Below are 26,497 nucleotides of genomic sequence, written 5' to 3'. Positions count from 1 at the left end.
TTAAAAAGTTAGAGAGAATTTTAAAATTCTCAAATTCAAAATTTTTGTGAAATTTTTTGGGGGAAAAGAAACCCCTCCAAAAAAATCTGATTTCCCCTCCATATTTGCAAGTGGGGGGGACCAACTTTCTCTCTCCACTTACTTTAATTAACTCCCTTAACCCCTTCTAATATTTACCTTCCATCTTTTGTCTTGGTAACCGTAAACATGAGTAAAGTTGCACATTACTATTAACGGAGTATTTTTTTAAAAAATCATGTTACATTTATATTTGGACCCTCTACTAGCCTAGGATGCCTAGCCTTGGAGGCTTGGACTACTGGCATTTGGCAACATCGCACCGGTATCAAATTTTGTCTACATTATTTTCTACCGTTTTCTTTCCCTCAACCAAAAAAAAAAAAAAAAAAAAAAAAAAAAACTAAAATGTTGTGAGAAAAACCAGCCTAATTACAATGAGCTGCGGAAATGCAGATCATCCCCACCGAAAGCAAGCGGAACAGAGGAGGTCGGCGAGCCCAGAATCCCAGGCTTTAAGCATTCATTCCCACTTTATTTTAATACAATCTTATTTGCCAGATGCCACATGGGTTACGCTCGTCTTGCCGACATCTTCCTCAGGTACCTTCTAATTTTGATTATTCTATTGTTTTCTGATTAGGGTTAATCTAGGATTATTGTAATCTAACATCGTCCTATTATATGTTTTATTTAATTGGAATGATATTATTTTATGTGAATTGAGATTCATGTTGTTCAAATTCTATTGGGTTTTATCCTTAAATATAAAACAACAGATTTAACCCATTTTCCAACATTAGTACTACTGTAGTTTTCAATCTTAGGTCGTGTAAAGTGTAGATTTTTTGAAATGGGGAACAATTAATTTCTGGGTGGTCTCTAGAAACAGTTGATTTGTGCTGATTTATGATCAGAATTCAAAAAAAAAAAAAAAAAAAAAGGAGAATTTTTCTAAAGTTTAATCAAGTGGGTATTTTAACATTGTTCTAAAGTGTGCCTTTGATTGCCGACATATGAATTTTATTAGATTTGAGGATGTTGGGATTTGGGGTTATTTTATCGTATAGTGCAAATTTATTATTTTTAATTTTATTTTAGTTTTTGAGAATGTATGTATATAATTCTTGTGACATTGTCACTTATTACACATTCAATACATTTAACTATATTCAATTGCACATAGCAATATTCCATAGCTGTCTGCTTATTTTGTATCACATGGCTTTGTATACATAATTCTAAGAAGCTTGTAAGGTATTTGATTTTTGATATACATGTACACATGTCTATGTAATTTAGTTATATTTCATTGTTTTACTGTGATAGGCATGTCAGATACGAGTGAGTGAGTAACTCTGTAAGGTCGTGTAATTTCGGGTTTAGTTGTCTTGGTATCAGTTAAATCTATTATGTAGAGTGGAACTTCAAGTTTTTGGGTTAAAAACTTAAAACATTGTGTTCAAGACCCTCATTTTCAATATTGTTGTGGGTTTGGTTGTGGTTTTGGGTTGGATCAACTTTACTCGGTTTTTTGCTCCTAGATTTGATCTTGGGTAAAGTCTCAATGTTGTAGTGCCTCCGGCCTTTCACTGGGAAAAAAGAAACTATATCGTAGTGTCTTCAAATCTAGACAATGCTGTAATTTTTTTTTTTCGGAGTTGTTTTGTAAACCTAAGAAGGGTAAAATGTGAGCAGACTAGCCAGTAGCCCATGCAAAAAACAGAAAACTGGTTAGCTAATAGCATAATAGTTGCAATCAACTGAAAATCCATGGTACATGGCTGGCAACATGAGTGAATTTGATTTCGAACAAAAGTAAGATTATTAGTTTTCTTCTTCAGTTGTTGCTTTCTTGGATAGTTTTGGTCACTTTGGTGTGCCGGTACCTGGGTTAGTTTGTTGTAGCATATCCGTATCATATTTATGGGCTACTAAATTCATGACTACTATGAATTGTGCACCTTACATTGCCTTTTTTCTTGTTGATATTATTTACACCAATACATTCGATATTTTTGAAGTTGCCTTGGACCTAAACTGGTTATATTTCTCGCTTGGTATGCTCTAGCTCGCCTAAAATGTCTATGTAGAAATCAATGTTTATTTGCCTTTTGTTCTTGCCTTGGCGATTTGTATCTGTTTTTCTGTATATGGCATCTTTTTTTTTGTAGGAATCTTGTGTATGGTTTCCTTTATTTCACAGTCTCCATCTTTTCGGATTTACTGCCTCAAATATACTGTTTTTATATAATCTTCTCTGAATTCTCTTGTTTTGGACATTCTTATACAGGACGAATATCTAACTTACATTCTTGTATAATTTGTTAGAGCCGGTGATCAGGCCAGTTCTGCTCCAAGTGATGAAAATTGAGCAGACTTCACTCTTTTGTAATGTGGTAATTCCTCACTACTGCTCTTTTTTATGAGGCTATCATTAAGAATTACATGGTCTACTATATTTGCTACTTTCCTATGGTATACAATAAATTCTAGGTTGCGAGTAACAAAGCTTAAAGGCATTAGTATGGTCTATTATTTTCAATTTATCTGGCCAGTGCCAAACTGCCAATGATAGGATGTATATCATGCAGATTGCGCTTGCTAAAGGATTTTACCGAATAGTTTTGAAACAAGGTTTAGGAAGTTAACCAAGCTTCTTCCAGAATGTTTGTGTATTTATGATGCTTTTTTCATTCTTTTCCAGCATACTACTTTGTTTTTGGACAATTCCTGTAGTGGATTGCATTTACTCTTCTTTAATTTTTTAAAAAAATAAAATTTGGGGTTTGACTATTTGATGAATTTTTTGCTAGTACGTTAATATTTGTTATTTCTCTTGAAAAAATTATTTGGCAGACTTTGTGATAAGCAAATATAAATTCATATTAAGCCAAGATATTTTATATTATATAGCAAAAAAAATTAAAGAATGATGATCAATTGGGCAAAAGTGCCGATGAATTATTAAGTTGAAGCAGTAGATTAAAACTAAATCTTTGTCTTATTTTCTTGTCAATTTATATCATTAAAAATAAAAAGAGTCATTAAACTTGTGTGGTATTTCTTCCTTTGTTTCTTTTTTATTGGCACATTTTGACTTTTGCACGATTACACATCCCTCTTTTATTGTCTTTGTGATTCATACGTGATAATAAAACATAATCATGTGACATGTGGGATCTTGATCGATCGTCTCGATATATATTTCAATATATCAACTTTTTTGCTTATTGTTAAATAAATATATTTATAATCGAAGTTATTTATGGACAAACATGACTAAAGAAACGTGCTAGCTAAAAAGAAACGTGACAAATATGATGTACTCTTATTATGTGGAGTTAGGTGGCAAAAAAGTGATTGTTTGATAAGTGTTTCAATAAATGTCTCAAGGAGGGTATGACATAATATGCTCTTCATTGGATGCCAAAATCCGTAGATTTTTTCCTGTTTATTCATGTAAATGGTTTCCATTTTGTGTGTTTCTCATTTTGTCCTACACTTCTATCTAATCCTAATACTCATGAGAAATGAATTTCTAGTGGGGAAGTCATTGCAAATTCCTCTTTTTTTTTTCTTTCTTTTTTTTTTTTTTTTTTTTTTTTTCCATTGAAATAAGCTGAAGAGAATTTTGATTTCAAAAGAAGGCTGCTTTAAAAATAGTGCTGACAAAATCATCAAAAGGAGATGTTGAGTCACTGGAATGGGTCAATATAGGGAATGGGAATGGGCTGGATATGACAGGGAACAACCATATTCTAATAAAAATTAAATAGCAAGTTGGTTTAAATTACTAATTTCTGCACTAGGCATATGGCTTCCATATTTGGCCAGAATTTGGATGCAGAAATGAAAAATACCTTAAAATTAATGTAGCTAATGTTGAATGATTGTTGATGATGTGATAAATGACAATTCATCCAAATATGACTCTAACTTGTATTGGTTATTAAAGAAGGGTCAATTTAATGGAATCTTATTGGATAGGATTGGATTCTAATGGACTAGGTCAATATAATTGCCCAACAAATTTTTATATGAAAATAGGTATGATAAAAAAAAAAAATTACGTAGGGTTCGTATTCATTAGTGCTTTCTCTTGTCTCTTTCCTTTTTTTGTTTTTCCATTCTTATTTAATAACCTTCCCATCATTGATTTGCATAATCTGCTTTAGCGAAGCCTATTATGATCCGCCTAGCTATTGACCCACACCGATCTGGACTAGATTTACCTGATTACCAGGCCTACTTGAAACCATATCTAATGACTCATCACTTGACTATGATTTGAACTGAATCTGATTGAATGACTTGTTTTCCAAGTTTAGCTATATATCCTTTGAATTTGTCGCGTATGGACTTGGGAAGATCAAATGCATATGCTATATGGTCAAAAGGAAATTCAGCTAATCTTGATCTAATGAATACCGTTAAAGGAAGCGATGATCTAATGAATGATTATTTTTGCAATGTGTTTGTGTAGTTAATATTTCCAGTTGCATGTTATGACCTTTGCCAATAAATTATCTTTTTGTGTGTTCAATGTGCTCATAGGCAGCATTTAAACATACTATTCTATTATAGCCTGCTTGATTTGGTTTTACCCTTTAGCGCTATTATTATCTACATTCTGCTAAGGTAGTACCACAAATTATAAGCACTTTATAATTACATGTGTATGAGTTTCTCTATTAACTTAATTCATTTTGTAATGGGATCATATTGGCTCTTGCTTATGTAGGTTTTTTAAGACCACATCAATTACTTTTGGCCATTTGGAATTTGGCGTCATGACGTTGGATTGAATCAATCGGTGATTACTAAATGCCTATATCACTCTGATGAGATTCCTGATGTAGACGCAACATAAAAGCACATGCCCTTTCTTGATGGATAACTTGGAGGTATGTTTGTGTAGAAGTAGCTATGTAGCCATATTTCTTATTCTGTTTGCCAGTGAATCATCCTGTGTGTGCGCGTGCACATATATTTGATCATGTGATGCTGATAATGTGTATAAGTGCACCTTTTTAGTTTGAGAGTAAGGAGATGTGCTGCCGCTCAATATGCTAAAGAAGTGGCTGATTCATTGTTTTCAATGATCTTTAATAGGTTTATGTTAAATATGTCTTAAAATGTTGGAAATTGATGAAGTTAAGAAGCTTTTCCGAACAAAGAAAATATGTAAATTGGCTAATAAATTGTGTCTTCCTTCTATATTCCCTTTTTCTTTTTACAAAATTTAAGTACTATATGTTCTTATGAACCCAGTTTATTTATATCATCCTAAATTCCCTTCATTCGAGTAATTTTAGCCTCCTTGGTTTCTTCAATAAATCCTATGTTCATAAATCTCCATTTTCCTTACAAGTTACAAGTTTCACCACCTCACAAGCCCATACCAACGTAGTTGTATCTTTCCTATGTCATCCTTAAAATTTGCAAACCTTCTTTCAAATACTTTCATTATTAATTATATTCTTTACATGTTCATACACATCCATCCTAACATTCAAATTTATGTGATACCTAAATATGAACTCTCCAAGTTGATTGAGATGAGGCCTGATTCTATCCTATTGTGCTGCTAATATTATCAACAATGCAATTTACGATTAAGGTAAGAGGGGGTTAAAAATAAAAAAGAAACAAAATCTACTTAAGCTTCCATGGGATTTTGGTCAAAAGTACCTGGTCAATAGCTATAACAAGTTGCCTATGTATTTGATGCCACAGCCAAAAGGTTCAAAATTTAATCTAATGCTAACCTTTATAGAATATCTCTAAATTGCACCTAAATCCAATTCATCAGTTACCTTATCGGGATTCCTTGCATCATGGTTCGAAAATGCAATTTTGGTTGTGATCGCATGAACAATCATGGTTTTAGAGAATGGATATGGTGTGTTGATTGCAGACCGTGTCACAATATGCCTGTGTTACATGGACTCTTCATTTCACCTCAAGTACCCATGTCAGTCCCTCGACATTCGGACATGGAATTTTTTTTTTCTTTTTACAAAATAGCCGAGTCGGACTCTTGGACACATACCAATGTCGGACATGGGTATTCGAGTCCATGTAACATAGCAGTATGCAATTTCAAAGTCCCATTAGGATTTTATTGTAGTTATATGGTATTAGAATAGTTATAGTAGTATAATATATGATTAGAGCCATTAGTGGGAAGACATGGGGAATCTTGCAGTATATCGCTTAATAGGAAGTGATTTTTAAGTGATGATGTAACGTCTAATGTTTGGTGATTTAAGGCTGGAACATTTAATAGATGTGATCATGGATGTTTGAAAGACCGCTTGTTGATATGGAGGATTTAGGTCTGGGCAATTTAAAATCCTTTACAATACGGCCCTACCAGAACATTGCGGCCTTGTTTTTACACCATATTTTGATGGAGTATATTTAGAATTGAACTCAACGATATTCTTCAATCAACAACCCAACAATCCACCTGCATGGATAACAATCTTAGTCTTTCCTGTGCCTAGCTCCCAGTGATCATTTATGTCATACCTTGACTTTTGCAATCTGCCATCAACTAAAGTTGTTCCAAGGGGAATGACTAATCATCACAATTATAATTCATGTATGGCTCTATACCATACGACCAATATATTATCCAACAATTCCTTTATAGGATGTCCCAAAAGGCTACTCCCTATACATTAGTTTAGCTAACACACTTTCTAATGTATTAGTTTGGCCATTGATAATTTGATATCTCTCATTCTCTATTATAAAATTATGAATAGCTGATTATTGAAACTATTACATTAAGATGAATCTAAAAAACATCTTACTAATTATTGTTTTAATATATTAGCAGAAAGCTATGGTCAAAGTAAGACTAAATAGTGCAAAAAGTCAATTAATACACTTATTTTGTAAATTGAGATAGTATCCTACATTATTGCCATAACTGAATAATGAATTCAATGTATATACTACCGCGTTTCTGAAGTTTGTAACATTCCGCATATTTGTTTGTTTTTGAAAGTTGCATTTTGGCAAATCCTTTTTACTACCTTACCCAGCTTAGCCTACAATATTTATACCATTCCACTTACTCTCTTGCTTCATCCACCTTTATTTCATGCGTACACCAACTCCTTTACACAATCTCTCTTTATCCACCCTTTTTCTTACACCCACCCACTTATTTACACAATCTCTCCTATTTTATCCAAATTTATCTTATATTCACTCACTTCATCAACACTCACTTCTCTTTAATTTCCTTGATAATGTAAGAAACAATCGAATTCAGAGGCAGTAATATTCGATTAACAAGGTCTACTCGTGATGAGACACCATGGTGCATGTTGTTTGTAGATGGTACTGTATTGTAAGACGATATTTTATCCTAAATTAGAGCAGTGGAGGCAAAAGTTAGAATCTGGATGCATTTACACCAAGTATGAGGAAAACAAAGTACAAAGAGTGTCAATATTAGAAGGGAGTCAAACAAAGAAATTGTAATGTTAAATGGAATGGTGTTGGTAGAGAGTGAGTAGTTTAAGTACATTGTGTTAGTCCTACAAGGGGAATAAAAATATCGACAAAGGTGTGGACTCACAAGATTAACTTCAAATGGGTCAGATAGAGAGGAGAGCAGCAATAATTGGAGAGGTGTGTGATTGTTGCAAACCTTTATAGTTAAAGGATAAACTCTAAAAGCACATTATGAGTCGAAATGTTGGACATTTAAGATAGATCATGTTGAGGTGTAGATTTTTTAATGTTAAAGTGGATGTGTAGGAACATCTCTAAGGACATAATTAGGAATGAAGGTATCCAAAAGAAAGTTAAAAGTTTGAAGAATTTCAAAATTTTTGTGCTATGCAACTTCTATGTTTGTGTTCAAATTTTTTTTTTTTTAAATGAAAGTTTCCACTCACCTTAAATCATGGATAATAAATCATCTAGGAAGGCTAAGAGAAGTTTGATTTAGTTTGCCTTGATCTTATATAGAATAGAGGGTAATCTCCTTCGTCGGGATCTTTCTAAACGATATTATATTTGTTGAGATGCTTCTACATCTTTAGAGGGCTAAATGAGACACTTGTTTTTCAAAACCTGGAAATACCTTTGATCTCCTTGTTGATAATTCTACTATTCTAGTAAATTTCTTTCTTTCCAAGTCAATGGGAGATTAGGAGCGGTATAAGTATATTGGACAACTACAAGATAATGCAAATTTCCGATAGATATACTTGTATGAAACTTCATGTCCTTCCATGTACCCTTGTTGCCAAAACATTTTCTTCCACATGTATGTAATGGAAAAGCTATGGGAATGGAGTTACATTTGACCTTGCCAATAGGGAGATGGAGAACAATGAAAGATATGATCCTTTTAATTTAATGCATGGTGAATGAAATAGGGAATGGAAATGGAATTACATTTGACCTCGCCAGTTTTGTGGAACAAGTTGTATCGAGTGGGTGTATACCCTTTTTTTGTGTAACGATGAGTAGTTAATTCAAGATCTTAATAACTTTTGTTAAAGGGTAACAATCTCTTTGATGAATGTGCTTTATATCTACTATAAACAAAATAAAATAAGGATGTGAATCATGTGATGAATAGTAGTGTATGTGTGTAAATCTTTTTGACACTTAGGGTGTGCTTTTCAATTTGGATCAAACTTATTAAAACTTATTAGTACTTGTTTTAGCTGAAAATTGAACTCCGATAACCTTTATTCAATTTGAACTTATTAGAACCTATCAAGTAACAACTATATGTTCATTTCTAATAGTTGCATGTTCTCACTATCAAATAAATTTTGCCTAGTAAACTTGATGCGAACAAATATTCCATGACTTATACTTTTTTCAATCTTCTTTGTAGTTAAATATCTCTTTCAAAAGTCTTTATATTGAAAACTCTAAAAGTTGTTTCTTCTTTATATCTTTTAGACAAGGATGTTTATTTTCTTTTTACATGAATTTCTTGATGCTTTTTAAGTTTAAGATCTTATATATTGACATAGTAGCAAGAGCTAATGATTGGATGAGCATTATAACATAATTATCGTGAAATTAATTCTCTTAAGGTGCAAAAAATAGAGCTTACTATTTTAGGACCTGCGCAACAACATAATTCAAATAAATTTATTTATTATTACTGTAAGAAAATTCCACGAACAAATTATTGTCAATTTGAATAAGTAAAAAAAAAAAAAAAAAAATGAAAATTATAATGTGATCATGTGTTCAGTTATGAAAGCCCTTGATCATCCAAGCTGGGTTAAATTATTGATCATGTTTTCCTTGAATCTTTTGCCAAGGGTTAATCATATTATAACTTTAGGAAATAGTATTATATGGTAGATAGTTGAGGTATATTCATATATAATGATATCCTATTTTGCTGAAAAACCTTCCTAGAAGCAGTCAACTGACCTAATGCTGCTAGTTATGAGGAACCTTTTTTTAGCGCAAAGGCTAATTGTGTATGAGAAGCAAGCACATCTCAATCTAGTTTTATATCTGCTAGCTGAGTAATTTAAGGGTTTCGAGATCACTAAGACATCCAGCCTAGACTCTTTGACTTCTTTTTTTTAGAGAACCGTCTTAATTCAAATTGGTTATGTCTATAAAAATAGAGTATTCTGGATCATCAGAGATTTACTTTTCAACCAATCAGCATGCTTAAAACAACTATCTAATACAGTGCGGAAAAATTCAACTTACAAGATGTAACAGCATTCCCACTAACAAGAGAAAAATCTCTGATAGAGTCAAAATCCAGCTTTAGACCTAGCCATTCAACAATTTTGCACTCAACACCCATTGATCTTCTGCTTTCAAGAGGCTGTCATCTCTGATACCTCGGCTAATTTTTGAAGATTTAGTTTTACTACAGTATCAGCAAACATCTTTGTGTCTTCTGCTGTGTTCCCCTCTGGTATATCTACAGTGTAGGATTCCAAGACAATGGTGTAAACCCTCCCCGTGTGGTTTATTTCATTTACTGATGTGACAGAGCAGTAGTTCATAAGTCTGTGTTCACCCCCTAGGACCTTGAAGCTTAGTATACGTCTCTGATCATCAAGCATCTCTAATCTCTCAGTGCTCCTCTCTGCAGGAAGTCCTGAGATTACTGTTATATCCCTCACACTACCTACCCCTCCATCACCCCTCATTGTGCAACTCTTGATCAAATACTTGTAAGCTTGAGGGTTATCAAAGGCTCGGACATACCGCCAAACAACGTTTGCCGGTGCGTTTATGCGTTGGATTATTAAAGATGTGCATTTGTTTGGAGGCAAATTAGCACTGTGGCATGTGCTTATGACATCTTCCAGTTTAGTGTACTCTTCTGCTGTAAGACTTTGGGACGTTAATCGGTTCCGATCCATTTGTGTGTGTGTTGATTTTTAGCTAATAGTTGAGATGAAACAGAATTAGTGTGGCAGAAGATCTTGGTTGAAGTAGTAAGAGTGAGGTGAAATATTGAAAGTGGTGTAGGGAGAAATTTGGAAAGAGAATTTAGCACCTTTCATGTGACAAAAGGGCATATTTATTGGCTTTTCTCTGGGAGTGCTTGGGGGAATGGTTGTTTGACTTTTCTGTCTGTGTACATGATTTGTTTATTTGGAGTAAGAGATTCTATTTTGGTGTTATTGGACAGCTCAATGCTCTCAGGGAAATTACTAAGTCGTAGTTAGTAGCTGGTACACAGGTAATACTCTTAGCTACTTGAGGGTTTACTGTCTTTGAATATGCAGTCAACCGCGAGTATTACCATGCGGACGTATATATTTCTATAAACAACAACAACAAAGCCTTAGTCCTGAAATTATTTGGGATTGGCTAATATGAATCATCATAAGTAACCGTTCGATAAAGAAAAGAGGACATAACAAGATAATTAGTTGAAAAAGTTTGTAAAAAAGGTGTGTAAAGTGAGAAAAAGAAAGAGCATCTAAGTAAATTTTACGAGGGTTTTAAAAGAGAACCAAGATTTAAATTCAAGAAAGTTTTAAAGAAGTGGTAAAAAACACATGAAGGTTTGAGAAAATTTTAGCAAAAGAAATTAGTTAAGTTGTTAAAACACGAATTGAGTAAAAATATTAAAAGTAATTACTTAGGTAAAATAAACAATCTTAAAACTTGGGTTATGTGTACTCATCTTTTTGGTCGATTTTTAATGTAACAAAATTTCAATAGCACTAGGCATCAATATGATACCTTTGAACTTTCAGATTCTATATGTTTGGCTGGGCTTGTGCGAAAAGAGGGTCACCTTACTTTTATAATTTTTTTTTTTATTATTATTTTTTTAAAAACTATTATCTTTCTCATTTATTGCCATTTCTCGAATCATGTAGTGGAGATATTGTTGGTATAATCTTAGCTGATATATTATTTGTTTATTTATTATGGATTTTGTTATCTGGCCATTGTTGGGATAAGAAAATGTTTGGGGTGTATAAATTGTGATTGCAAGAGATTTGTTGCACATTTGTGATGGCTACATTGTTTCAGTATTGCAAGAGTTACAGTTGACGTGATCTGGTCACCATTTAAGTCTGATTAGTTGTGAATCTACCAGTGTTTGTTTTCTATAGACTTTGTTTCAGTCGTATCTGCTGATATGTAATGTTACTTTACGTCTCAGTCATTCAGCCATGAAACTGATAGTTCAATTTTTATCATCCCCAAACTAATGGTTTGAGTTATTGTTTTGATGTTTTTTGAACTTCTGCCTACTTTCTTCCATATTGAAGGCTTCCATGGGGGTTGGATACTTGCTGTCCAATTTTAAACTCCACTAAAACGAGTCTATCGGTTTTGCTAATTATCAGATAAAGAGGAATAAATTGTGACAATTTGTGGGATAATGTGATTGGATTATGTTTTTTTTTTTTTATTTATTTATCTATTTTATTTTGACGGGAGATTGGATTATGATTCAGAAACAATACTTTGTATGTCTTTTAGTTCTCGAGGTTCTCAAGTTTCAATCCAGATGTAATGGATTGTATTTCACCCTCGCGTATAAGTTGAAGGATCTTATGTGGATTTTCACTAGTTTATAGAAATGGTTTTTATGCGGAGACAATGGGTTAGATGAAATATAGTCTGTTTGAGCTTTGCGTTTGTGTTGTGATCATATTAAAATCTTAGAGGCTTCAATATCGAAGGGTTTAGGTACAAATATATCCTGGCAAAATGTTAAGAACTGTTTGTAAAATGCCTTGCTTTTATCCCACTTCAGCATAATATTGAGTGTCATGCACAACCTGCAGCAATGAAACAAAGGATTGTAAAATGTCATAGTATTATGTTCGTTAGAATTATCTGGCTTGTCATATCTTCTTCATTCAGTGATTGGATTGGTTTGTTACTCCATCAGTCTATCCTTCATGATTGTACTATGATTATAGTTCGTTATTGTTTTTCCTAAAAGACCCTTCCTGCCTTGTTAAGAGCTGTTTTTGTTGCACTGGTTTGACTGACAAGGTAAATCAGTTGTATTAGCACTGTGCTGTGTGAGGCCTTAATTAAATTTAGTGTAGTGAGCATATAAAGAGAGTGATCTTTTGAGAGTAACATTCAGTATAGTGGGTATGGTCTTTCTTGTGACAATTAGAGGTTGTAAGATTCGTAACGGGTTCAGATTCCATACTTAGGGAGTATCTTTACGTCTAATCGTGGAAGCTAAATGGTTAATTCTGCCTAAAATTATCATAGGATTTTCTGTGTTCACATGTTGTTGAGATCTGAAAATTAAAGGTGTTAGCATATCTTGCTTGTCTTTGTCTCAGGAGTGTACACTTTACTGTCAAGGACTACGTGTGATAAAGACATTTTCATAAATTTAGCAGCTCTTGCGTTGCTCAAAGAGTCTTTGAAATAATGTTCACTGCTTTAAATGATTTTTTTATATTTTTTGATCATTAGGAGCCGCAATAATGTGCATACCATAACCCCACTTGATTCCCTGTCATATTTAGTAATGAGATAGCTTCACTGTCATGCATTTTGGTATTAAAAGTGTCAAAGTTTACTAAATCAAGAAAGCTAGGTGTTTTGAAACAAATTGACTATCTCTGTCTCTTAGATCTTATAAAAAGGTTCCAGTTATATTCCTTTATACTATACAACCAAATAATATTTCCAGAAACATTGAAAGCGAGTCCTTTTATTGAAAAAAGTCTTTACATTTGGTTTTGATCATTAAAATTAGAATCTAATGTAAGATCTTCTCTTAAATTGCTTTATTCTTAGTACAGTAGGTATTTTATTTTAAGTTTGAAAAGACTCTACATTAGGTATATGAGTAGAGAACCATAACCACTTGCCTATTTTTTCAAATTTGTTTTTTTTTTTTTTTTTCTAACTGATGGGGGTATTTAAGGGTTTGTTTGTTTATTCATCTTATTTTAACTTAGGTTATATTAGTTAGATAAGTTCTGACAAAATAATATCAAAATTCAAAAACAAATTAAGTTCAACTAAATAAAAAGCTCAGATAGGTTCAAGTAAAATAAACTTTCAAGAAAAATTTAGACAACACACTCTAATTTCAAATATAATAATATATGTATAGATGAAATAAAATAATTTCGAACAAAGTCAGATGAAGCAAACAAAACTTAAATAACGTATTGTTATTGTATTTGTGGTTCTTGTCGTTCTTCTATTTGTTCATGCTTTCTACTGGTCTCTACTACTATATTTTTTGCTTTGTACTGAGGAAGTTAGGATAATATTTAGTCTTTATTCTAGTATTATAAAGTTACTGATGGAGAGACTCAATAATCTAGCATTTTCTCTTTCAACTATTGGTGCTATGTTTTTGCACATTACTCTCTCTTGGACCACATAAATGGCATAGCAATTATTTTGTAGACATTCTGTGATCTGAAACCATAATATTGGTGGTAGTAGCATCCAACTTAGTTTATAGGAAAGCATATTTTTATCTCTTTGGCTGCTAGTGCACAAACTACAAAATACTCCAGTATATATGTTATCACTTATATTGGAGGAATTGCTATATGTAAGTACTAGTTTTTCCCTATGCATTCAAATTATTATTATTTTTTTTTTTAAAAGGAAAACTAGGGGTTCGTTTGGCATTGTTGTGGTATTTTGTTTTTTGGTTTTTTGTTGTATAATAATATATAATATATGTCACATAATGAATAAAAAATTATTTAAACTTATTAAAATCATAATAATTTTGAAAACTGACAACAAAAAATTGGAAACACCTTTTTCTTGTTTCCTGTTTTTGGTTTTTAGTTTTCAAAAAAACAGGAAACTAAAAACCAAAAATGATGCCAAACAAGCCCTAGATGATTATAAATCACTTTACTACCTAATTTAATACTTCCTCTGTTTTTTTATTACTTGACCTGTTTCTTTTATCACGCTTACCAATGCAAAACTTCAACGATTAATAACTTTAATTCTCCATAAGTAAAAATTATAAAAGTTGTATATTATGATAGTATTTCTTGAGACGAATTCAAAATATCCAACATGAACATATTTTTCCTTACAAATTATTCACAAAAGACGGTCAAAGGAGGAGTGGTAAATAGTGTAAAAGTCAAAGCGGGTCAAGTAAAAAAGAACGGAGAAAGTAAGTATCTTAAACAAAATTTAATGTTCTATATTTAAAACATCCTAGCTTGTACTCCCTCCGTTTTGTTTTACTCACTTTCCATTTAGTCCGCACTTTATTTTTAATTTTATTATTACCTTTGTTTTATTCTATTTTTGGCATACGCTCTCTTACTTTGTTCACTAGTTTCTTAAAACCCTCATTTTTTTTTTTACATATTCTCTCGTACTTTTTTTATTTTTTATAATTAACATCTATCTAGCCTTTTACATTCTCTTTTTTACTTTATCTTACACTCTATCACCTTTTTCAATATTTTCTTAACGTGAATAGAACATAAAAGAATATAGGAAGTTTTTATTAATTAAACAATTTGCGATATATCTTTCATAAAAATAAAAAAATTAGAGATGGATTAAATGAAGTATTTTTTTTCCTTTCCATTAAAACTTTTTTTAGGCGTTAAGGGAATTTAAATCATTAGAGAAGGATTTTTACCGAACAAAGATTACATGGCCTTAAAAAATTTATATTGATGATTAAACTAATATTATAAAGTATTTTGTTAAATTTTAATATTAGTCTCTATTTTTGCTTTATATTGGAGAGTATGAGTACAAATTTTGAAATTATTTTGGTTTCACTTTCTCTTAAATTTTGTTTGTATTGGAAAAAAAAAAAATTGTTATGTTTTTAAATTTCTATTTTAAGTTGATGAAAATTCCCATCTTTTCTTTTCCCGGGTTCGATTTGATGTTAATTATTTTATTATCTGGATTGAATATTGATTATGCTTTATTGATGTTTCCTTGTATCCAATTTCTTGGTTTCCTATTTGGAGTGTAATTGAATGTAGTTAAAAGATTACAAGGTTTCCCATTTTCCGTTTTGAGTTTATGAAATTTTCAATCTTCCTCCGTTATTGAAGTTTTCATATTTCCAATATCATTATTGCCATTAAAAAGTAGTTTATTTATGAAGTGGGGATTTGGGTTTTGGAAGCATTTCATTCATCCTACAGTTCTTTAATGATAATATAGATATCTTGAGATAAATCTAGTTGTATTATTAGGAAAGTTGGTCATAAGTTACCTTTTGAAAGAACCATGTTTTGAGAAATTATCTTTTAAACTCTTTGTGGAAATTTCCATTCAACTTCCTACGTTGCACCAAAAATTGGCGATTAAAGTCAACAATTCAGCATTGTGTATCTCACTGATAGTGCTTGGATTTAATCTAGGTTTCCTCCTCTCCTTATCTTTCATGCTTGCCGATGCATCACTTTGACGATTAATATCTGTATATACTTAAATTTTTTTAAAAAAATTGATATTTAAAAAGTGGATATCAAGATGAATCTTACTACATCCTACATAACTATGTTTTACTCTCAAATAAATCACAAAATATGGTAAAAAACTATTGTGTGAATAGTGTAAAAGTCCAAATGTCGCAATTTAAAAAACACAAAATATTAGGTGAGGTTTACAATTGGTGAGATGGCCTTTCCCTTCACATATTCGCCCAAATAATCTCTTACGTCCAAACACTCCTGTTGCACTCCCCTATCTCCACTCCAAATCTCCAATCCACTCCACCTAATACATAAATCACTGATAATTTAGGTGAGAGAAACATCAAGCGCAAAATTTTAGGACTATCGTTACGATTGCCTTGCTAATTCTCTATGTTCACGGAAAAAAGTCCCTGTACGGTGAGGGCCATAGGGGATGGTTAAAGGTGTGGGTGGTTTTGATCGAGGAGGTAGTGGTGGCACCGTGGCAGCTAGGTGGTTTTGTGGTGGCTGAAGAGTGGCTGTATGGTAGTGGTGGTACAATGGCGGCCCTTGTCATTTTGAGTATGTACATTTGCACCAAAGTCACTATACTTGAGTTTACAAAACGTGTTACTAAAGTATCCTCAAATTCCAAAACATTTGTGGATAGGGTCTTGATTCTTAATGATGCACTTGTCATTCGACTTGGAGTGAAATTCTTATTGATATCTTTTGAGTGTTTAGGTTGGATGATATGATTAATTGGTTGGATGACATGATTAATTGTCTGATGATATTAGTAGTCGTGGCGGGGTGATATCATTCATTTGTCTGAATGATATTAATCATATTTAGGGCACGCTTGGATCGAGGGTAATATGTTACTAGACTGACTAGAGTAATAAAATTCAAACTAAATAAAATGAATGTAAAAATATAGGGGAGGAAGAGATAGTGATGGAGTGATTGCAAGGAGTCTTATGTAATGGTGATGTGGTGATAGGTGGAAGATTACCCTCATTTTAGGGGGTAATGGTTACACTAGGGAGGAGGGTGGATAATTATAATCCTCACTATGAGGTTTATGATTCCTCCGCTCTCTCTTTCCTCATGTCACAAATACCTTATTTCGTTTATAAACACCTTATCTCCCTACAACACCACCATCACTTATGTTTTTCCTAGCTTGATTTTTATTACCCCTAATCCAAGTATGGCTTTAAAGAAGAAATGTTTTGGCTAGATGATATGATTACTTATCTAGATGATATCTTTAAGTGTTTAGCTGATATGATTAATTCTTAAGATGATATCTTTAGGTGTCTAAGGTTGATGATTGATTAATTGGTTGGATGATATGGTTAATTCTTAAGATGATATCTTTAGGTGTCTAAGGTTGATGATTGGTTAATTAGTTGGATGATATGGTTAATTGTTGGATGATATCGCTAGGATGATATTCTTAAGTGTCTAGATTAGATGGATGATATGATTAATTGGTTAGATGATATGGTTAATTGTTGGATGATATTAATAACTACTAGGATGATATTCTAAAGTGTCTAGATTGGATGGATGATATGATTATTTGGTTGGATGACATGCTCAATTGTCTTATCAGTAATTATTATATAAGTGTATATAGGGTGGATGATATGATTAATTGAATGGGATGATATTATTAATGGATGATATGTCATATGACTATTTACCATTTTTAAAAGTTGGATTCTCCTTATTTTGGGTTTGTCTCACAAAGCCATTGGTGAGCCTAACTTCATAATAACTTCTCTTCAAAAATAAAGAGGATGTATACTTAAATAAAGAGGATGTATACTTTAAATATTTTTTTTTTTTTTTTAAGTGTACACTCTATACATACTGCACATCAATTACATTTTATGATTATATGTAAGGAAAAACATCGTCATATGAGATCTTTTTAGATTCATCTTAATGTGTGCTTTATTAAAATATAACTTTAGTTTTTACAAATGCATAATTGAAGATGATATTGGTTGAAATAATGCCATTGACAAAAGTGAAAAACAAAAAGTTTATAGGATTTTATTAGATTCATCTTAATGTGTAATTTATCAAAATTTATAATATATTTTTATTTTTTTTAATTTTTACAATGCATAATTAAAGATATTATTGGTTAAAATAATGCATTGACAAACGTGAAACAAAAATTTTATAACCAATAAAATAATTGAGGAAATACTTTTAAATCAATTTGGCCTAGAAGCCGTAATACGAGCTAATTCAAGTGAATTTTTTTTCATTATGGCCAAAAAGTTGGCTTTTTAGCTTGGTTGAAAGAGTCACCAAATAAGTTTTTTCGGTTGGTGGGCTAAATAAATAGAAGGAAAAAAAAATAAAAATCCTGAAAGCTAATAAAAAAAGATAATAAAAAAAAAACACCTTGTCTTTTTTCTAAATGCATAAGTAAAGATATTGCTTAATGATCCTAACCAAATCTCACTTTTTTCTTTTTCCTAAATATGTGTGCATTATGCAAATGAAACTTTTATGTAGATGCAGAGGTACTTGAGAAATCTATACTTATATATTAAAAAGCGTTCCTAATACAAGATATATGCCATTTGGCACCTTTCACATGTATTAGAAGTATGTCACTGTAAACCATAAAAATTCAAACCTGCAATATTTAAATAAAGAGGTAGAAAATATACGGGAACAATGATTTTCATTGATAGTTTGTGGATTACAACTCTCGTAGATCTCTTGATTCCTCTCTCCAAAGGGTTAGGGTTTGATATTTGTTTATAGTATGGGGCATTGTCGGCTTAATCCATACTATATACCTACAATGTTTGGTAGTAGGGAGGAGATGGGGTCTTTGTGACTTATTCCATCTAAGCCTAATTAAACCCTAGATTCGACCCTCATTATATAGAGAGTCGTAGAGTAAAAGATAATAATCTATGAGATTAAGAAGATAAATATCTTATAATTTTTGATATTTATCTCCTTATTTACATATATCTGACACCTAATAATTAACAAAATTTCGGTGTCAACAAATGCCCCCTCGAGACCTGTTGTGGAGATTTGATATCGGATGCAACTTGGTCTCGAAATTTTCTTGTAGAATTTGAAAGCAAATTTGGTATGCCCCCATTAAATCTACAAGTTTTGATACTTGAAGAGTGGAGATGAAGAGCGAAAATTGTCCCACCGAGCGTGCCAATTTGTAAACCATAAAAATTCAAACCTGCAATATTTAAATAAAGAGGTAGAAAATATACGGGAACAATGATTTTCATTGATAGTTTGTGGATTACAACTCTCGTAGATCTCTTGATTCCTCTCTCCAAAGGGTTAGGGTTTGATATTTGTTTATAGTACGGGGCCTTGTCGGCTTAATCCATACTATATACCTACAATGTTTGGTAGTAGGGAGGAGATGGGGTCTTTGTGACTTATTCCATCTAAGCCTAATTAAACCCTAGATTCGACCCTCTTTATATAGAGAGTCGTAGAGTAAAAGATAATAATCTATGAGATTCAAAAGATAAATATCTTATAATTTTTGATATTATCTCCTTACTTACATATATCTTGACACCTAATCAATCAATCAATCAATCAAAGCCTTAATCCCAAAAGTGGGGTCGGCTAACATGAACCAAATTTGATTATTCCGTGTAGTCATCAACATAAATCTTTCTCCTCCATCCCTTACGATCCAAAACTTCATCCTCACGTAAATCCATGCACTTCATATCCTTCCTCACTCCTTCCAACCAAGTCATCTTTGGTCTCCCTCTTCCTCGTTTAATCCCTCCATGGTCCCACTCTTCCACTCTTCGCACCGGTGCACCCTCGGGTCTCCGTCTTACATGTCCAAACCAACGCAGACGATTTTCCCTTAATTTATCTACAATGCCCGCCACACCTACTTTCTTGCGAATAACCTCATTTCTGATTCTATCTCTTAAAGTGTTTCCACACATCCACCTTAACATGCGCATTTCCGTAACCTCCATCTTTTTAATATGCTCTTTCTTAGAAGCCCAACATTCTGTACCATAGAGCAACACTGGTCTTATGGCAGTCCTGTAGAATTTTCCCTTCAACTTTAAGGGAATGCTGCGGTCGCATAACACTCCCGTGGCCGCTCTCCATTTAAGCCACCCTGACTTAATCCTGTGGGTCACGTCTTGATCAATGTCACCATTCTTCTGGATGATCGACCCTAGGTACTTAAAACATTCACTCATGGTCAAATCCTTTCCATCCAAACTCACCACTTCATTGCTTGTCCCCCTCTGAGTGCCAAAACGACATACCAAATATTCAGTCTTACTCCGACTTAGCTTAAACCCTCTAGATTCCAACCTTTGCCTCCATTGCTCCAACTTGGCATTAACCCCATCCTTAGTCTCATCCACCAAAACGATATCATCTGCGAACAGCATACACCATGGAACCTCATCTTGAATTGGTCTAGTTAATTCATCTAGAACCGTTGCAAAAAGAAAAGGGCTTAATGCAGACCCTTGATGCAATCCGATTGTAATAGGGAAATCTTTTGTCAACCCTCCGCATGTCCTCACATTTGTTGACACATCCCGATACATATCCTTAACTAGGTCTACATACCTTCGTGGGATACCTTTCTTCAACATTGCCCACCAAAGTATCTCTCTTGGCACCTTGTCATATGCCTTCTCTAAATCAATAAAGACCATATGAAGATCTTTCTTCTTTACCCTATAAAACTCCATCATTTGTCTTATCAAATGGATTGCCTCCATAGTAGATCTCCCAGGCATAAAACCAAATTGGTTATCTGAAATGCTTGTGCATGCCCTCAACCTTTGTTCAATCACCCTTTCCCACAACTTCATAGTATGGCTCATAAGCTTAATTCCTCGATAGTTAGAACAATCTTGAGCGTCTCCTTTGTTTTTATAAACCGGGACCAAGGTGCTCTTCCTCCAATCTTGTGGGATCCTTGTAGCCGTCCATATCTTGTTGAAAAGGTTTGTTAACCAATCAATACCAATCTTACCCAAACACCTCCACACCTCTATCGGTACCCCATCAGGGCCAACCGCCTTCTTAGGTTTCATCTTCCTCAGTGCAATCTCCACCTCTACTCTCCTAATCCTTCGCACATACTCCATGTTGATTTCTTCATCACTCATAGAGGTATCTCCTATCACAACTCCATTACTTCCATTAAATAATTCATCGAAGTACCCCTTCCACCTGTCCTTGATGCCCTCCTCTTGCACTAGGACCATTTGGTTCTTATCTTTGACACACTTCACCATGCCAATATCCTTCCTTGCCTCTTGTCTTCTCTTTGCCATCTTATAAATGATCCTTTCTCCCTCCTTGGAATCAAGCTTTTCATAAACCTCCTGATATGCCTTTTCTTTTGCTTGGCGAACAGCTGCCTTTGCCTTACTCTTAGCCTCCTTATACGCTGCAAAGGTTTCATCACTCCTACATTTTCCTAAGGCTTGATAGCATTCCCTTTTTTGCTTAATTACTGCTTTCACCTCTTCATTCCACCACGAAGTATCTTGACACCTAATAATTAACGAAATTTCGGTGTCAACAGTCACATCACCATAATATGCCACATCATCCTTTTTACTATAAACATGTTTCAATGGCAATAAAAATTTTTGTCACAAGGTTTGAACACAAGCCAATAACAAATTAATTAATGTTCTTACCAACTTTGCTACTATTAATTATGCATCATATTCAATTATAATATGCTAAATGCTTTCATTTGTACAAAATATCAATTTGAAAGCGTTTATTTACTTCCAATAGTTATAGTTGTTCACTTATATTTTGTTATTATACAATTTATGATCTTATAGCTCAAATAATATTAATTGATATTCAACGTAAAACCCGGTGCATCGCCCGGGCCACAAACTAGTTATAGTGTATTATATGAAAACTTTTTCGGTGGTATGGCTGCTGCTGTTGCAAGTTCCTCCGGCAGCTGGGGTCTCTAGTTGGATGTCAGGCCTAACTAAAAGCAAGGTGGGAAGGTAAAAAAAATTAAGAGAATAGAGGGTGGAAGTTGATTAAGGTTGTTATAGGAATTGGCGATCATCCCCTAAAACTAGGTCTAATATAGATGTTCAGCTTAATTCGTCGTCACCTATGTAATACCAGGTAGTGGTTTTGAAAGTTGTAAAGCCAATGAAAACGCTTTCTTCTCCAAGATACAGTTCTCTTAAATTACCTTATCATGCTACCCAGCCATGGTCCATCTTTCATAGTCTATAGCTAATGGTAACTTAAGTACATACTAGTTACTCCAACTACTTTGCATAGTAAAACTTATCGATATTACAAAAAGTGTCATTCTAGAGAAATTCTTGTTGCAAATTAGTAATTGTTTTACAATCTCGGTGTAAGCTTTGACAAATATTCTTATGTAATGACTTTGCTCCTATCTTCTTTTGTTTAAATTATAAAAATTTGCAACTAATTCGTTAGTCTCTTTAATTTCATCAATCTTCTATATTGATCTATGGTCTGCATGTGAGACGTGTGGCAGTTTAAATTGGCAAATTATTGTGTATAAACCAGGGTATTTTAATATTTTGTAGTTTGGACACTCCAACCCTTAAAAAATGACAAAAGACGATGAATAAGATAGATCTGTCCAATCCAGTGTTTTGAGTCTAGGCTTTATCACTTTTGGGTCATATTGGCAATTGGTCATTCTAGTTCAAGTTGGGTTTGGTCCTGGAAGTTTGGGATTAGGTCTCTTCATCAATTTAATTGTTTCTGGTTGACAACAATAGTATTACCCTTTTTTTTTATTTCTCAAGATCATACCATTAGCATGTACAATATCCTAGTAGGTTTATCTTAGAGAATTGGATCCTCCAATTTAACCATATCAGATGATATTAAATACAGAGAATAAGTTTGACCTGTGGCTTCATATTACTCTGATTTTTGTATAGCTTCTACAAGGAATCCACTGAAAAGTATATTTCCTTTTTAATTGTAATTTATATGAGAATGTTTGAAGCAGCAAAAGTGAAGACAGGAGACAGCATAAAAATTAAGACAGAACATTAACAATGTTACCTGCCTAGTGCCTATTAAACTTTTAATATTCGGCACTGTAATATCACAGTTCACTTTGTTTGATTATTGTTTCTGAAAACTGCTGTACTGCTTTTGAATCAGGATTGCACAAGCAGCTTATTTCTGATAGAAAAGTGTTTGCCAGGCATGCCGAATATCAAGTTTGGAATGCTCAATGAACTAGCATAGCGAGGAAAGGAAGGCACCCTATTGGGACATGTCAAAGTGAAATTATGACTGGTAATTTCATCTTAAAAAAATGTAATAGTGTACTTGGGCTTGAGGTTCTCAGAATAAGAGGGGGGCAAGTCAACAATCCTGTAGTCTATTTTACAGAACTGCAGCAAACCTGGCAATGCAGAGCACGTATTGTTTCTTTGAGTCCTTGTCCTGTTCAGTGGGCTGGCCTGTGACAATCCTTCTCTTTTAACTGGCCATCTTATTTCACATTTCTCGTACCATGATATTGATCAATTCGGTCTGTGTCTGGAACTTTAGCTGTTGAAATTAGTCAAAATTATTTTGTATCAGTTGATAACTACTTGTCATAGTATCTGTTTCAAAAGGGAAAAGGGAAAAGGGAAATATCGATGGTCTTATAATCTGTCATGTTTAGTCTAATTTCAGTTATAGCACTATTTGTTGCTTTCAATTGTCACTCTTTAGTGGCAACCTAAATATCAGTATGGCTGTGAAAAGTCATACAGATTTCAGATACAGTTAATTGTTTAAGTTTTTGCCCCTCAGTAACTCATAGTTGCAGTGGAGATCAAGAGGAACAGCATGGTTAATTTCCTAAATTCGACAGATTTTGGTTTCTCCCTTTGCACCTATAAGATTGTATTTTTGCCACCTTAATTATTTGACAAATGGATTAGTACATTTTTGGCATCTTGTTTGTGTTTTATACCTCTTGTTCAGAGATCCAACACTGCACATGTGGGCATGCTACACCGAGGATTAGAAGTGATAGTGATCCCTATATGATTTAGGGGGGTTGTTTCTCGCATTACTCATTGGCTTTGAGATGGAAGCTCACTTGGAGTTGCAAGTTGTTCAAACTCTCCCCCTTGTTCACATGTGTTCCTGTGTAGACTTGATTCCGTCTTCCTAAAATTGTGTCTTTACAAGCTTGTAGTGCATGCCATAGAGATATTTTGAAGGTCTTGGAGAAATAAAATAATGGTAATTTGGTGATCTTGGGGACTTATGAAAGAATGCATAGTGTTTCTTGGGGGATGATGCTGAGTTTCATCCTTAACTCTTTATGCCAAAAGTGATACCTTACCTTAGTAATGCCAAGGTTTGCAGATATTGTGATACAAATTTCAAAAATCTTAATATCGTGGAACTCTGTTCTTCAATCGCAGGGCCATGAAGTTTTTTTTTTTTTTTTTTAGGGGTAAGGGGTGGGCCCCGCCTTAATATCCTATCACAGGAATATCAAGGGGGTAATACCCACAGGGGAGGGGGGATATGAGCCTCGAACCCGGGTCACTACCACGGGAACTGAAGCTTAGCTCCACTGAGCTATAGGCTTCTTGCTCGTCGGTTCAGGTTTTAGGTGCATAAATTGTTTGATTATCTCATATGACATAAAATAGTATTCTAAGTTGCAGTTTTATAACTTTTATTTACTCGTGAAGGTCGTGAATACATGGTTGGTTGAAAGTGCTAATGCAAAAGGGAGGGAGAGACCGACAAGCTTTGAGAACTGGATGCATATAATCATATCCATCGTTTGAGAATTGAACAAGGAAATTCCAGCAGAGAATTACCAGCAGTTCAGCTGACTGAAAAAGGAAGAGAAGAAAACAATTGGAGATGTTGGGTGGAAGTCATACTTCGATTGACATATATTCAAGTCTATTATTTGTCAAGTCTTACATGGAATAAACCTGCAGCTGTATGTGCATCCACCACCAAAAAGATCATCAGCAGTTTCTGTAAGATTACCATGCCTGAAACTATGAATATCTTTGTCTTGGGTTGTTTCTTTGATTGTCAATGCTTCTACAAAAAAAATTACTGTCAAAAAAATGTCCCGGTGTTATTGTGACATTATTTTCTGAATCTCTGATTTATAATTTTGCAAGTACATACGGCCCTGGACCCTACGATCTTGAAGACTCAGTATATCATTCTAGGCTATATCATTTTTTTTGGGTTTGTGGTATGATTTGTACTTGTAAAATTATCGGTGACAATGTGACATAAAAAGAGATTTACTTACTCTCCTTTTCTCCTCCTCTTATCACACTTCCCCTCCCTCTTTCCTTCATGTGGACGCAATTCATTAAAAATTTGGACAACCTAAGTCCAAAAAACACAAAAATACAACAAATAATGAGATCCATATATTATGATACATTGGTACTCTATGAGAAATTATGGCATAAAAAGAGCTTTAAAAAATTGTTTATACTAATTATTATGGAATATAGTTGCAAGCTTGCAACACAGGAAGTTCTATGAGAATATAATCCAATAACAATTACATTGTACAATGCAATTAAACCCCTAATGAAATTTTTATAAATGAGGATAATCGAAACAAAATAGGAGAGAGCCATGGTGCACCATGTTGGACTATCATGCCACCAAATGATCAAGAAGTGTTTTATTCCAAAAAGAAAATAAAAAAAATAAAAAAAATTCCTTCCTTCCTATTATGTTTAGAGTAAGAGGAAGAAATCAATATGTTTAACGGAGTCAAGACTTCAGAGTATGAATATGAAAAGGAAGAATGGAGACAAGAATACCAGAAAATCAATTTTTCATCTCAAAATCAGAAATTACAAAGATTTACCTGGTTATCGTTAAAAAAACATAATGAAAATTAATGTTAATACAAAGTTGACGTGTTTAGAAATAATCAAAAGATTGACATAATAAAAGCGGACGGTCAAAAAGTTGACATAATATTTACAAATTTTCATACTTTTTATTCACACAAAAAGATTTCCCATGAATACTAATGGCTACATTTGGTTATCAAATAAATAGCAAATCCCCACTGGCTCAATTAAGGTTATGTTAATAACATAACCTTAATCGAGCAAAATCAGCAAATCAATTGATTTAAAAGAATGAACCGAGAAAAAAAAAAAACCCCTGATAGATTGATGACCATAGGAAAGATATATATAATTAAATGGGGAAATTGTTCCATATATTCCTAATTAGGTTTTAAAAAATGTACCGTGTACCCTTGAGGTTTGTAAAACAAATGCACCAAATACCCTGATCATCTAGCAAATAGACATATCATTAACTTATCAAACTAAAATCATGCCCACGCACTAATTCTCTTCTAGTGCTTTATATTTATGTAGTCAAACTGTCTAAAAGCATAAGCATAATTACATCAAAATTTGAACTTTATCGATGATTCTAAATCTTAAACTTTTGGGTGCTAGAATTTGATTTTTTTAACTAAGTTTACTTAAAAATTAAATGGTTTAGCATTACACAATAATAAATTA

At 33.2% G+C, this 26,497-nt stretch overlaps 1 long non-coding RNA gene and 1 pseudogene across 4 annotated transcripts; one reads left to right on the top strand and one right to left on the bottom strand.

The window, feature by feature from the left end:
• The first annotated feature begins 404 nt into the window (after positions 1-404).
• LOC145559948 (uncharacterized) lies at positions 405-25,110 on the top strand. 4 transcript variants are annotated; one of them, XR_014093041.1, is made up of 5 exons: positions 405-621; positions 2,350-2,417; positions 4,763-4,925; positions 23,115-24,315; positions 24,659-25,110. It is a non-coding gene; the product is annotated as an uncharacterized LOC145559948 (long non-coding RNA). The 4 variants fall into 4 exon arrangements; XR_014093039.1 differs by having other exon boundaries at positions 2,312-2,417; XR_014093040.1 differs by having other exon boundaries at positions 408-621; positions 2,312-2,417; positions 23,115-23,252.
• Positions 9,686-10,641, bottom strand: LOC145559947 (abscisic acid receptor PYL2 pseudogene; annotated as a pseudogene).
• Positions 25,111-26,497: the final 1,387 nt, after the last annotated feature.

The sequence above is a fragment of the Chenopodium album genome, chromosome 9, assembly GCF_948465745.1.
Source record: "Chenopodium album chromosome 9, dcCheAlbu1.1, whole genome shotgun sequence".
Lineage (NCBI taxonomy): Eukaryota > Viridiplantae > Streptophyta > Magnoliopsida > Caryophyllales > Amaranthaceae > Chenopodium > Chenopodium album.
This window is presented reverse-complemented; position numbering and strand designations above follow the sequence as displayed.